Below are 13,520 nucleotides of genomic sequence, written 5' to 3' on the forward strand. Positions count from 1 at the left end.
GTAGTTTTAAGGCCAAAACCATGCTTATATTTCTGAATGAAAAATAGAAGGACTGACATATGAATAACATTCACAAGAGTAATGTAAAGTGTTGGACATGATGAGTGGTATTATGAATTCAGCCAATCTCTCCATTATTTTGCATTCTGACATACGACTTCTAACAAACTTTTGTTGGGGTTTTTTTTTTTGTCCCTCCAGTAGACAACAATAATAAATAGTATTCAAATATTTTTAAAAAATGCAACCTATGGCACAGGGTTGCATCTACTGCAAAACATTGTTGTATTCACCACAAGCAACAATGGCTGTATTTAGCTTTGGCCCACAGTGTTAAAAAATACATTGTACACATCATATATTGTATGTGCAGTCAGTGGTCAGTCAAGTGTTTTCCCTGTAGGATGTCTTGTTGAAAAATTGGTGACCTTGAGAGGACAGTCTTGAGAACATTCAGCTTCATTCTATGCCTCCTACTGCTGTTTCGACAAGTGCAGCCCAATCAGACATTGGTTCAGGCTCCATTTTCTCACTCTCTGGTGACTGTTGGCGGGGGTTATAGGATGCAGATAGAGATACAGAGACTGATATATATATATATATATATATATATATATATATATATATATATATATGTGTGTGTGTGTGTGTGTGTGTATATATGTATATATATATATATATATATATATATATAGCGAGTGAGTGTGGGGGGAACTGTGGTATCATCCTGTGTGTGGGTTTTATGCTTATGGGTGAGATTCATTTTCAATTATGTGTGTGTGTGTGTCGGGGGGGGGGCTTGTTTGGGGGCAATTTGTGATGTGTCTCACTATCTGAATGAGTATCTGTGTGTCGGGGGCATCTATTCACAACTTGTGATAGTAGCATGATGAGAGACAGCCAGGGGCCTCAGGACCCGAGGATACAAAGACCCCTGACACATCTGCCTCCAGGTGTGTGTGTCAGAGAGAGACACCAGCATTTATATGTGTCTAGCATCCCAAGGTGTTGTGTGTGTTTGGGCATGTGCCTGTGGTGCAGCATCAACAGGCTGAGATAATAACCAGCACCAGAGGGAGACATTGGGCACCTTTTTTGTCAGAAACTGTCCTGACCTCCCTGACCTATACTATACTATACTATAGAAAGAAAGAAAGAAAGACAGAAAGACAGAAAGAAAGAAAGAATACATACTCGGATGGATAGAGGGACGAAAAAGGAGAGGCTAGTTGAGCTGACAGATCACAGGAGCCTTGGAGCAGGGCCTAGTTGTCCTCTGTGTGTGGTTGGCTGGGGGGTAGGTGATGTCAACCCCTGACAGGTAATTTGGTGTGAGTTGGGCTCCCTAGGGCCAACAGCACACATACACCAACCCAACAGACACGCACACACATACACATTCACACTCGTGTACATACTCACGTGCTCACACTGTGTCTCAAACCTGGCCCAAATCCCCTCAGCTACTCTATATTTGGGCATGCTCTTCAAAAGGACATTAAGAAGAAACACATGCAACAGTGTCAAGTGTCAGTGTCAAATCTGAAAAAAAGACATTTGAAAGGTTCAGCTGAACACATTTCCAGTGCTCGATGCAGCTGCCAGTCAGCTGAAAACAATACACTCTTAAAATGATCTTCAAGTAGCCTGCTAGGACTAGTTGAGATCATAGTGTATCTATCATGGTTTTCCCACTGGATATCACACAGTTGATGCAGAATTACATGCTACACATGTTGATAGCACTATATGAAAAGTCAGGGTGTCACCAGTGGATTCATCCTCTGTGGACTAGGAATGTACATAACTGTACAAAACCGTACAGCAATCCATCACTAGCTGCTGAGATATTTCAGATGTATCAGTCTGGATTGACTGACAACCAGCAGACCAGGATACCAGGAACCATGTTAAAAAAGTCACAAAGGTACCAATCACATTTTTCAGTAAAGCACTGTGGCAGAAATAAAAGTTTTAGCATAAATACCTTAATTTACCCATGTTAATAAGTAATTGAATTACAAAATGGGAAGGTTTTGGCCACTGCTTACTATGGTTAAACTCTTGTTTTTCTGCTTGCCACATTTATTTTGTTCGTGTGTGTGTGTGTGTGTGTGTGTCTGTGTACGTGCAGGATTCCCAGTATCTATGAAGTCTAATACTATAGATGCAGTGCTATAGCTGCATGACGAGGGACTCAACTCTAACAGTACCCTAGTCAAAACTGTGTTGGGCAGGTTATGCAGTCTGTCTCTGTCTTTTGGCCAATTACTGTTTCTGTCTCAGCACCGAGAACTGAGGCTCTCACCTTTTCTGCCCCAGCTGTCCTCATAGATCCCCAGTGTGTTGTGGATGTGAAGGCATGGGGAGGGCATGTCATCTGGCAGGCTGGCCTGGTCAGTTACCGCTGCTTTGACCAGGGTGCTTGCACATTAGCTTTGGGCCACAGAATCTAAATAAGAAGACTCTTAATGACTTTCATTAATCTTCTACATTGTATATAAATATGCCTGACTTTTCTTAAGGGTAAAAATGAATGTTGTACATTCAAGTACATTTCCCTTCTTGTGCTAAAAGAGCAGTAAAAAAATGCTTTGCTTCACTGGACATGAAATAAAGACTTGCTGTCTTGGCAAAACATTACCTCCCTGAAAATTCAATTTAAATGTTCTAAATTCATAGGACTTTTTTAAGCTACTCATAAATGAAGCTGCAACACTGTCGGTCTTTCTTCTTTCTAATGTGTGACTGTCTATGTTGAAAACTGAACAGGCTTTCCTTTATTTTTGAGACACTTTTTGAAGGCTTATTATTTTGGGTCATCAAGGATACACAAGTACACTTTTTAAATTGATCATCTTAATTAAAAGCTTCTTTTTTTCGACATACAGGATTTTAGTAGAAAAACTAATGAGTGAAAGTGTAGTGATGGAAAGGCCAGCCCTCCTCAGAGCAGTTCTCAGAGCACATCTCTATCTCACAGCAGACCCCATATACTCTGTATTCCCTGGTGTTCTCTGGGTATGAAAACATGTCAACATACTGGTTGGCCCGGTCAGTGCTACTCTGGCCTCACTGGACTCACTAACTGCCTAGCTTATGTATGTCTGCCTGTCTGCTACTTGGATGAATTTGGCCTGGCTTGACTATGGCCTGTCTCTCTGCTACCCAATTATTTCCCCCCAGCCAGGACCCCTGAACTCCTTTCTTTTAGGACAGGCATTTAGATCCCATGTGTGCTGTAGCTGTGTCACTGAAGGTTGAGCCGGTCAGTATTGGTTCAGTGAGGCAGGCGATATCTGCCTGCTTGTGGCTGAGTTTAGCTGTTCAAAAGATTTGTGTGAGCAGCCATCTACAACAGAGACATTACTGTATACATTTGGGCCTATAGTTGACTTGTTCAGCTCTGATATGTCTTATCCACTCCATACAGCTATTTTACTCCACGTGGAAGAGGAAAAAGAAGAATTAGTGCAAAGTTCAAAATATTTGCACATTTTTGACAATATGAAATGACAGAGAATTGATTTAGTCCTTTTCCTTTTTTCTGTGTTGGGTTTGCTGTGAGTGTGAACTATGGTGAACTACAACTGCTTTGGCTTTACCTGCGTTATGGCTCCCAATTATCTTCCCCAGGCCAAGACCCCCAGACCCTCTTAGGAAGAGAGATGGCAGCATGGTCCTTGGGAGAGTCATGGTATTTACAGCTAGAAATTGCTTTTATATACAGCCAATTTGCAGCACAAATACATTCGGAGGGAAATGTAATGCCGATCGAATTTTGTTTTCTATTAACATAATGAAGACATGTTGTCAATTAGCATGTGGGACAATCCTGCACCTTGTATGCCCACCATCCATTCAGATCACTTCTCTGCAATGAAAATACTGAACTAAAAAACACAAACAAGTACGCACATCATTCCCATCCTTCAAATACCTTTCCATCACAGAGTTATGTCTACTTGTAGAATGCCCATAGACAGTCTTAAGTTCACACACACACACACACACACACACGCATGCAAATACATGCATGCACAAACGCAGGCTTACTGTACAGGCATTTGAACTAATGAGTTCACAAGAGGTTCAACGTCAAACCTCTGGAGGCTTGCAAGTGTCAGGGGAGTTAAGCAGGGGTGAAGTGGCGGGTATGAGAGTGTGTGTGTGTGTGTGTGTGTGTGTGTGTGTGTTTGCATACATTTGTGCATTCTATATGCATTGGTTACAGCAGTCTTTTTAGCGAGCTTTTATTGTGTAAGCACTAGCTCTCTGACGGCTCCGAGTTTCCTGATGTAACATATCAGCCCTTGAATCCCACAAAAGACAAGAGCTTGAGAGGAACTGAGCACTTAGAGTATCCGCTGTGTCAGTGAGTAAAACAACTTGTCAAGAATCAAGACAACAGAAACAAATCACAAGACAAGCATGGACACAAGGTGGCTCGGAAAGACTGTACAGAAACAAAGCAATACAGCACAGTAGTAATAATAACACAGGACAGTTTAGGATATAATATATCAAACTATTGCTCATGTTATAAACGGAGCACTGTACAGCACTGTGGCTTCAAAACCAGAGGCAAGGCTAGTAATAATTAGACTAGAGGGCCAAACACCCAGTGACAGGATCATTTGTTACTCAACTAAAAGTGTAACTTGGGCCTGCAGGCATAGAATTATGTGGAATACATATAGAAAATCATAGGATATCAACAGTACCCACACAAATCTCAAATCTTCAAAAGAGTGCACTTAATGTAAGTTCAGGAAAAAACACATATTGAATATATATGGTTTGTCATCATCTCTGGATCCCTTTGAGATTGTGCGAGGCAATGTAATCTTTCATTTAAGTAATAAAAGTTAAACAGAATATTCTTAGATGCCGGGCGCTTATGGAAAAGTACACAGTATTCTATGTACAGCATAAACAGGGTAGAAACAGATGAATTATGTAAAACTCAAAATTAATGAAAAAACTGTAGGTCCAAGACAAACATATTCATGATGTTAATACACATTTCTTGGACTGCATCTATGCATGAAAAACACATAAGAAGCAAATAGATTGGTTATGGTTGCGTATACACTGTATTTATATATGAATTTCCTAATGGTTGACAAAATGGCATTTTCTAGTGATACTTTCACATGTGACAGTGGAGGATTTGCACATTTTTAGCATTTGTCGGGAGATGTTTCAGTAGTGTCATCACAAAGAGAAGACAAGCATTATTACATTACCTCATTATTCAACCCACTCATGACTCCTCCTCTCTCTCCCTCTTTTTCTCTTCATCTCACTTTCTGTCTGTCTGTTACCCTCCCTCCACTGTTCCACACACATCATCTATCCTCCAATTCCCTTGGTGGCAGCCAAAGCTCTAACTGACAAGCTTCAAGGGAGACAGAGAGAAAAAGAGATGGCAAGAGAGAGAGAGCAAGAGGTAGAGAGAGGCAGTGATATACAAAAAAAAAAGATCCTGGCACCAGAGTACATTGTTTTCGCTCTTTGCCATGTTTCCTATTTTCGCTTTCTTTACCCCCCTCTCCTCCTCCTCCACTTCCTCACTGTTCCCTCCGTCTGCCTTGCTTTTTAGTCTGCGGCGCTCCAGGCAGATCAAAATTCAACTCACTGATGTGTGACTAACATTAGGACACACAATACGCAGCCACAAACTCTTTGATCATAATTCCATTTAACAGTGAAAATGTACGCTGCAAATAAAGAATGAGAAAGAAATAGGAGAGGGGAAGAGGGGGAGGGGGAAAAGAAGGGAAATTATTGTGCTTGTTACTCTGTACACTGTCTTTATGCCCCATCAAGCTTGAGATGGTCGGCTAAATGTCAAGAAAATTAAAGACATGTACTGTACACAAATAAAGATTAGTTATTAAAAATATGCCGTTAGCAAAGAAGGGTGTTTTATTTATTTATTTATTCCATTCAATTTTGCCTCATTTACATCATGGGCGACATTTCTTTAACAATTATTGTGTGCTGAAAATAATATGGTATGTATTATAACACGGCTTGAAAGAAAATGAGTGACTGTGCAGCTGTGAGATTATGTTATTTGTTCTGAAGGGGATGAACAGCATATGGTAATCTCATGGAAATACATGGTGGCAGGATTCATGGTTAGATTTAAAGCAAATAATCTCCTGAATTAGGTGAATGAAGTTTTTATTGGCAGTAATGTGTTTGAATACATATATACTCCTGCCATCCCAAAGGTTAAGACTTTTTTATTGATCCCACATTGGGGGAAATTTGCGAACTTACTTGATGACACTTCTCTAAAGTTCTTAGAGCTGCATCTAGGGGAGCTAACTTTAAGTTCCTAAAAACATTATAATTTAGGCAAGAGGAGTGAGCTGCCTGAGGAAGTCCTGTTGCAATGGATGACTCTTGGTGGCAGAACCTTAGTGTCTATGTTCACCTTCGCTTTCGCACAAAATGTTACCCTCTCCAAATGAGAACGATTTACTTTGCACTCAGGAAAGCACACTACACTACTGTATAGATCAAGTGGTCATGGACCATGCTTCTAAGTGAATTATCTGGGTTGTAAAAGTTTTGTGAGGTTAAAATTTGTATTTTCTCCACCTGGCCAGGTTCTCAGACTTATGTTAGTGAGAGTTCCGTATCTGTTCACTCAGGAGCACTGCTGTTTGCAGGAGACAGAGCAGTGGACACAGTGAATTTCAACACAATCCAAAGATGATGGCAGCCTGAAGGTACAGCAACTCTTCAAAATGTAGCTGATGACCTGTGTGTTCAGTTTCATTCCAATTCTGAAAGATTCCCTCTAGAGAGAAGATTAGACTACCCCCCGTGTTCAATGTTTCCAATACGTGTATTGTGCGCAACAAAAGGAGATGATAACTGCTCCACAGACGCATGCTGTGCTGTGCACCAGTCTGTAGCTCTCCGTAGCTGCCTCTGCCTCCCTGAGGGTTGATATATGCAATAAGTATTGTACAGCCAATATTCTCAACATTGTGTGATGATTCTGGAGAATCAGAAGAAACAAAGTCTTTGAAAGTCATCCTCATCACCCTTGGAATCTAATGCTGGAGGTCTGAAGGCCCCATTTTTGACCTCCAGCTGCTTGTCATGATCAAACAACGAGGGATAGTTGAAAGTGCCCATGGAGTTTCTCCAGCAGGGAGAAAAACAGGAGCAGCTTGTCTTTTAGGCACATTAGAGACATTAAAAACTGTCATGACAAGCTCCTCATGCAGCCGGCAGGTGCCTCCCTAGTTGCTGGATTGTGTCAACCGCAAAGCCGGCAACTGTAAGCTTGACATAATTAAGACAGTCTTGATGGATGACTATGACACAGGTTAGTGTGGTAAACCACTAGCTTACCTTATTTAGAATTAAACTCCAAAATCCACCTTGATATGCTGATTTGCTGGTCAGAGACAGTCTTGGCATAATGAATGTACCCCTTGCTTTCTGGGTTTATGTTCAGTGACTTCCATAGTTGAATTTCAAGTAAATAATCTCTTGAATGAGGCTGCAATTTCTAAAATAAGTGGGTTACACGTGTAATTAAGTTTCTTAAATAACAAATTAATCTGTTAATTGTGACAAATTTAGCCTTTTTCTGTGGAAGCACTGTTCTGTAAAAGCACATTGTCATCTAGAGACAATGTTTTAAGTGTATTTAATCAAAGGCTATTTTGAAAGTCTACCCAAAACCCCTGAGAACAGGGAGGACAGAAATAAACATCTGAGGCAGAATGAAGCAGTTTGATTTACTCTAAATGTCCTGGATTTTGTGTTCTGTTGAAAGAGAAGGGAAAACAGGAGGTGGCGGTAACCCTCTCTGTCCTGCATAAACATTTATATAAAGTACTTTTCCTTGACAAGGAGGGGTAGAGGTTACATCAGATGTTCTAAAGTGTGTGTGTGTGTGTGTGTGTGTGAAGCTGTCGGCAGCAGCTCTCTCGGCAGGTGGTCTCCAGCACATGTGAATACCCAAAAAGCTGACGCTTTCTGTCAGCGATCACAACCAGCGAGGTGAGAGAAGTAAAAAAAAACAGAGAAAAGAAAAAGATCATTACTTACTTTCATCACAGCGTTGTTGAAAGAGTTTCTCCAAGCCTCTGCTGCAGTAGTTAACAAATAGTTTGGGAGGCACAGGGTTTAAGCAAATAATGAATTTATTATAAAGGTGATATGCACACACTAATAAACATACACTGCAGTTGGCCCTCCTGCTGTGAGGAGATTTATGACTGTACACTATGGCAGTATCCTCTGCTGGTGCATATGGTGTGCTCCTGGAATGTGTTTATGAGAGAAGGCTAGAAGTGGAGGATGGGAAGATGAATACAAAGAGAGATGGATAACGAGGAGGCTGGATGATGAGAGAGATGCATAGTGAGAATCACAAGAACATCAATACTTTATTTTACACATCAGGCAATGGCACATGGTATAAACAGTAACGTAAACATCACATAAAACGTACCCCCTTTGTTAAATTCTCATTTTGTGATACTTTTTGTGATTCTTCGCTGATTTTTTTTTTCTCTCTCAGTCCCATCTATTATAACTTAGATACTCTCAACTTAAAGGACTATACCAGTGTTTTGAATGGCTTTGCCCATATACTATATCACATCATTTTCATTATTACTCACCTAGGCTCAGAGGGGGCATCGATATCAAGCCACGACATGAAAATTTGGAATTTCCAGTTTCATCTTTTATTAAGTACACTGCACATCATATGTTGATGTTGAATGTCATTGTCTACTTGTTACAAAGCCAAACAGATAACAAGCTCTGTAAGACAGTTTCCCTAGAATTGGTAGTGAGTAGTCTAGTAGTAGAGAACTTAACAACGCTGGACATCACCATTATTCAACACCGTGCTATGCTATACACCCTCTCTGTGGTGGGATCTCATACCTGAGTACAAGGTTAGAGTGCCTTACAATGTTCCACCCACATGGTACAGAGCAGCAATGACAGGTTAAGTAGCCACAGAGGATTAGATTATGTGAAGCTCATCCCCAGTGGACTGACGTCTGTCTTTGTAGTACAAAATCTGGAGACAAAGGGATGGAGACAATTCATCATGTCATTGCTGGTACCTGGATAAGTGACAGAACAGTGTGTGTGCATGCGTATGTGCGTATGTGCGTGTGTGTGTGTGTGTGTGTGTGTGTGTGTGTGTGTGTGAAAGGTTGTATATGGAGTGGAGAGACAGGAAATTATTCCACTGTTGGAAATATGAAATTAGGTGAAGTAATTTAAATTCAACACATTTACCATGTCCATACTTAATGACAAGCAGACTGTTTTGAATAAAGGGTGCCGCATTTCATTGCATAGTTTAATTGCAGTTAAAGAAACATTATGAAATGGAAGGGGAAAACAACTAAATAGTGTTGACAACACTAAAATGTGATCTTGTTTATGTATTACTAGATGTGTTACAGACTACACAAGAGTTTGGGTAAATATTGAACTGGGGCGTATCAAATGTGAATAAAAAATTCTGGGTTAAATTTCCACCCAAACCATGATGATGATGATTGAGCTGTGCCAATTGTATGTGTTGTTTTCTGGAATATAAATAGTTTAGTCTAATCCTATTGTTTGGCTGTTATAGCGACGCTTCCATGTCTGTACTTCACACACTTCCCACTGAAGGCAGGGGTCAAGATGAGGGGTAGTAACCAGGCTACATGTCAGATCAATCTTGAAACTGTTTTACGTTAACAAAGCCGTAGTTTACTGGTATTTTTTTACCCTGGTTTAATTACTGTAATGGTTAGTTCCTCTGTGGCACTAAGGGAAATTTACAAACTGAAGACACGTGACATTACTGCCATAAGTTTGTTTGAAGTGGGCTATTTTAGATAGCACACACCATTTCCTAACAAAGTGTAGTAACGTTTGGTAATTTTAACATTAGCCTGATGATGTGTTACTGTGGGATTATGTGATAAGGGAAACCCCCAGCCAGAAACGAAAATAGGTAACATCCATGGCATTTGCCCAAATAATGCCTGGGCCACACCGCCTGCCAAAACTTGTGTGTGACAGCTACCTCAGTGAGCTGCTGCGGCTGCCACACGTGTGGTGTGCACACGAACAGCCAGCCTATGCTTCTAAAGTGAGTTTGCCTTTGATAATGGTCATCAAATAAAAGCTTTGTTAACAAAAGAAGGGATTCTGTCCATGGAACCGCTACAGGGCTTTTAATTTTAAATGGCTACAGGAATTGTTGAATTTAAAATCACTTTTTTTAATGTCTTTGACATATTCTACAGGTGTCACACTGTAGTAAAAGTTGGTAAATGTTGCCGGTATGACTGTATCTCCAGTTCATTTTTGCGGTGTATTTTTGCTGTGAACAACGTGCGTGTCAACTCTCTAGATGAGCCGCAGCCAATCCGTGCGTGAGCTGAATGCTGGCTGGGCCTATGCACTGCTACCAGGTGCAAGAAGCTATCTAATCTATATGCAGCCTTCAGTTACTGTATTTGCTCATTTGAAAGTAAAAAGAATTTGGATAATTTTTTGAGCAATGGAAGCACACAATTCTTCTACTTTCAGCTTACATGATATAATCTTGTAGTAATTGCTTGTTGCGTGCTGTGGAGCTCACCTATACTTGGCTTTTCCATACTGACCTCTAATAGGTTAATTGAATTAAATGTGCTAATTATTGTACACTTTTTTAGCATCTAAGAATTACAAAAGCTTATTTAGGACCTAAGGATGGCTAGGTTATATGTCCTGGGGCACATGCTACTTATTGGAGCACAAATTAGTCACACAGTGAGGCAAATTAAATCTGATATGACCATGCATATTCAAATTAGGGCTGCATTTAGGCATACATGTACACATACAAGCATGCAGGCACACATTCAGAGTGGTTAATTCATGAGTATAGCTGGGGGGATGTTTAATATGAATTCCAAATTTAGTGTTTAACTCTAGGGTAAGAGCTAGCCCACTGTAAAATTATTATGTTAAAATTTAGAGAACAAATATCCACATTTTAATATTAAAGTGTAATAATTTGCCTGGCCATTTGCGTTTATATGATATTAACTAGTATAGTGCACATATGAAAGAGATAGAATAACGCAGTAATGGGCATTGTAATGTACAACATGATATGCATGTAAAATAAATATAGATTTATGACTTTAATAATTTGTTAAATGAAGCTAAAACATTTTTCAAAGTAGACTTGATGAAAGTCATGTCCGTCCATGCTTGTGAAACAGATCATGGACAGTTTTAGATATTGAAGTGTATTGATAATTCATATTGGTCATGCATTTTAAACATGGTAATGAAAACTGTATTGTTTTTTTAAAAGGTATTTTATCATTTTGGTGGAGTGCCAATAGTTAAAATTATGTAGTAATGTGGCTTTATGACTCAAAATGACAGGATAGTTCTCGTAATTAGGAAAACTAGGAATTCTGGCTAAGTCATAGGCCCCATTTACAATTGTCATTTCAACTGTGTCATTTGTAGATAAAATCCAGAGAATCAGACTTATTAACATCATTTTCACAGGCGATACAGTGCTTCCACAGAGGAGTAAAGATGATGTGTGTCTTGGAGAGATGGCTGCATTACACTTTGTAAACATTTGGCTTGAATGCGTCTCAAACCACTGCCGAGATCAATCCCTTGTGCTCTTTTGATGCATTTACACTTAGTTTTCTGAGGGCAGATAGTGATCCGATTTGCTTCTTGATGCATTAAGTCACAAAATGCAAATTGGGTGGTTGTTAAGCAAAAACGCCCGTAATATGTCTACAAATTGCAGCTTGTGAGGAGAAAGGTGACAAAGATGCAGTGAGATGAATGTGGCATGTTCTTCGAGCTCACATTGAACTATAGAACTCCAAAAATATAAGGTCACTGATAAATCTGGCACTGTTGCTATGGTGACCGCCGTGCATTAAGCCTTTCTGCTAATGGGTTGAATGCTGTGGTAACTGTCAAAACATGTCATTGACTGGCATCCCTCGTGGTGTCCTTGCATTACTATGGACACAGGTTACAGTATTTAGTGTTGCTGGTGGACTCCCACTATTCCTTAATTACTAATTATTTGTCTAACACGTACACAAATTATGTAACTTGATGTTGCAGATGCACACATCACTGCGATCTTTAGAAATACTGTTGAGCAGAAGGGTTTGTTTGTTTGTGAGCAGTTGAATATTAAAATTTGCAACACTACACATGATATAGTGATATAATAATGATGATGATGATGAGATGAAAGATACAAGAACCATGAACACTTGCTTACAATCACTTATGCAGGCTTATAGGCTCTTATTGGAGTTAAGAAGCTCTTGCAAGACTTTGCCTATCTAGTTCCCAGATACACAAAGTAGCATAAATGTAAATTAAACAATCACAACAAAACAATTACTAATGACAGCTGAAAATTTCCAAGAGCTGCTATAAATTAATTCAAATTGGCATTACAAGGATTTTGGGATCAGGAAGTTTTAGGACTGTGCATAAAGATGCATTTATTAAATACTGACTTCAGTGTTCTGAATATATCACATTATTGTAGAAACATACAATTCAAATATTGCATTGTGAGTTCTATTGAGGACATTTCATAGCAGGGTCTCACTGATGCTGCATGTAATATTAAACATATGTAACTGAAACAAGCTCTCATCTTGCTACTTTTAATGAGTTGACAAATTCTCCTAAGGAAAAGCGTTCCTCTCAAAAGCAAATACACACAGACACACACACACATACACAATTTTCGTAACATGTACGTGCATGTAAATGCATACAGAATGCAAGCACACATTCGTGTGTGTTACACACATTCACTCACACCAAAGCACGACAAGTCTGTAGCTTAGGAACTGTCATTGTATTACATCTTCCTCAAGAGTACACAGGGATGGCTTAATCAGCTGGGCATAAAAAGACATTTTTAAAGTATTAGCATAATATCTAGAGGTCCTATTGTCAAACAGAAGGCTCTGTACATGTTACAATGAATGTCTTCATTGCAATGCTACTATGCTACTATTTCAATATTAATATGAGCGATATTTTTGATTTCTTAAAGACTTGGTGGGTTATTAAATGACACCTCTAAATATGTAAACCTTTCTCATACAAGAAACCAGAAAAAAAAGTATGATGCCATAAGACTTAAATGAAAGGAGAGTCATTTTTTGCGCTAGGTAAACATGCATTTTGCATTTGAGAACATTGCCTAGGTCCCAACTTATAGCAAGAAGATCCTCCTTAAAATTGGCTCCTTAAAGAGATTTTATGTTCCTATTCAATGTAAGGATGATTATTTCAAATGTTTGGCGTGTAAAGCATGATTTATGACAATAAAAGTGGTGAAGGGATTATATGTTGTGGTTAAAAAGAGGTAGAGTTTTGGCTGTAGAGAGACAGAGGAAGCAGGGGCCAGAGAGGGCTTCCTGAAATCAGATGCTGATAGCAAGAAGTGATCCACAGCA

The sequence above is a fragment of the Pempheris klunzingeri genome, chromosome 8 (assembly GCF_042242105.1).
Source record: "Pempheris klunzingeri isolate RE-2024b chromosome 8, fPemKlu1.hap1, whole genome shotgun sequence".
Taxonomy (NCBI): Eukaryota; Metazoa; Chordata; class Actinopteri; order Acropomatiformes; family Pempheridae; genus Pempheris; species Pempheris klunzingeri.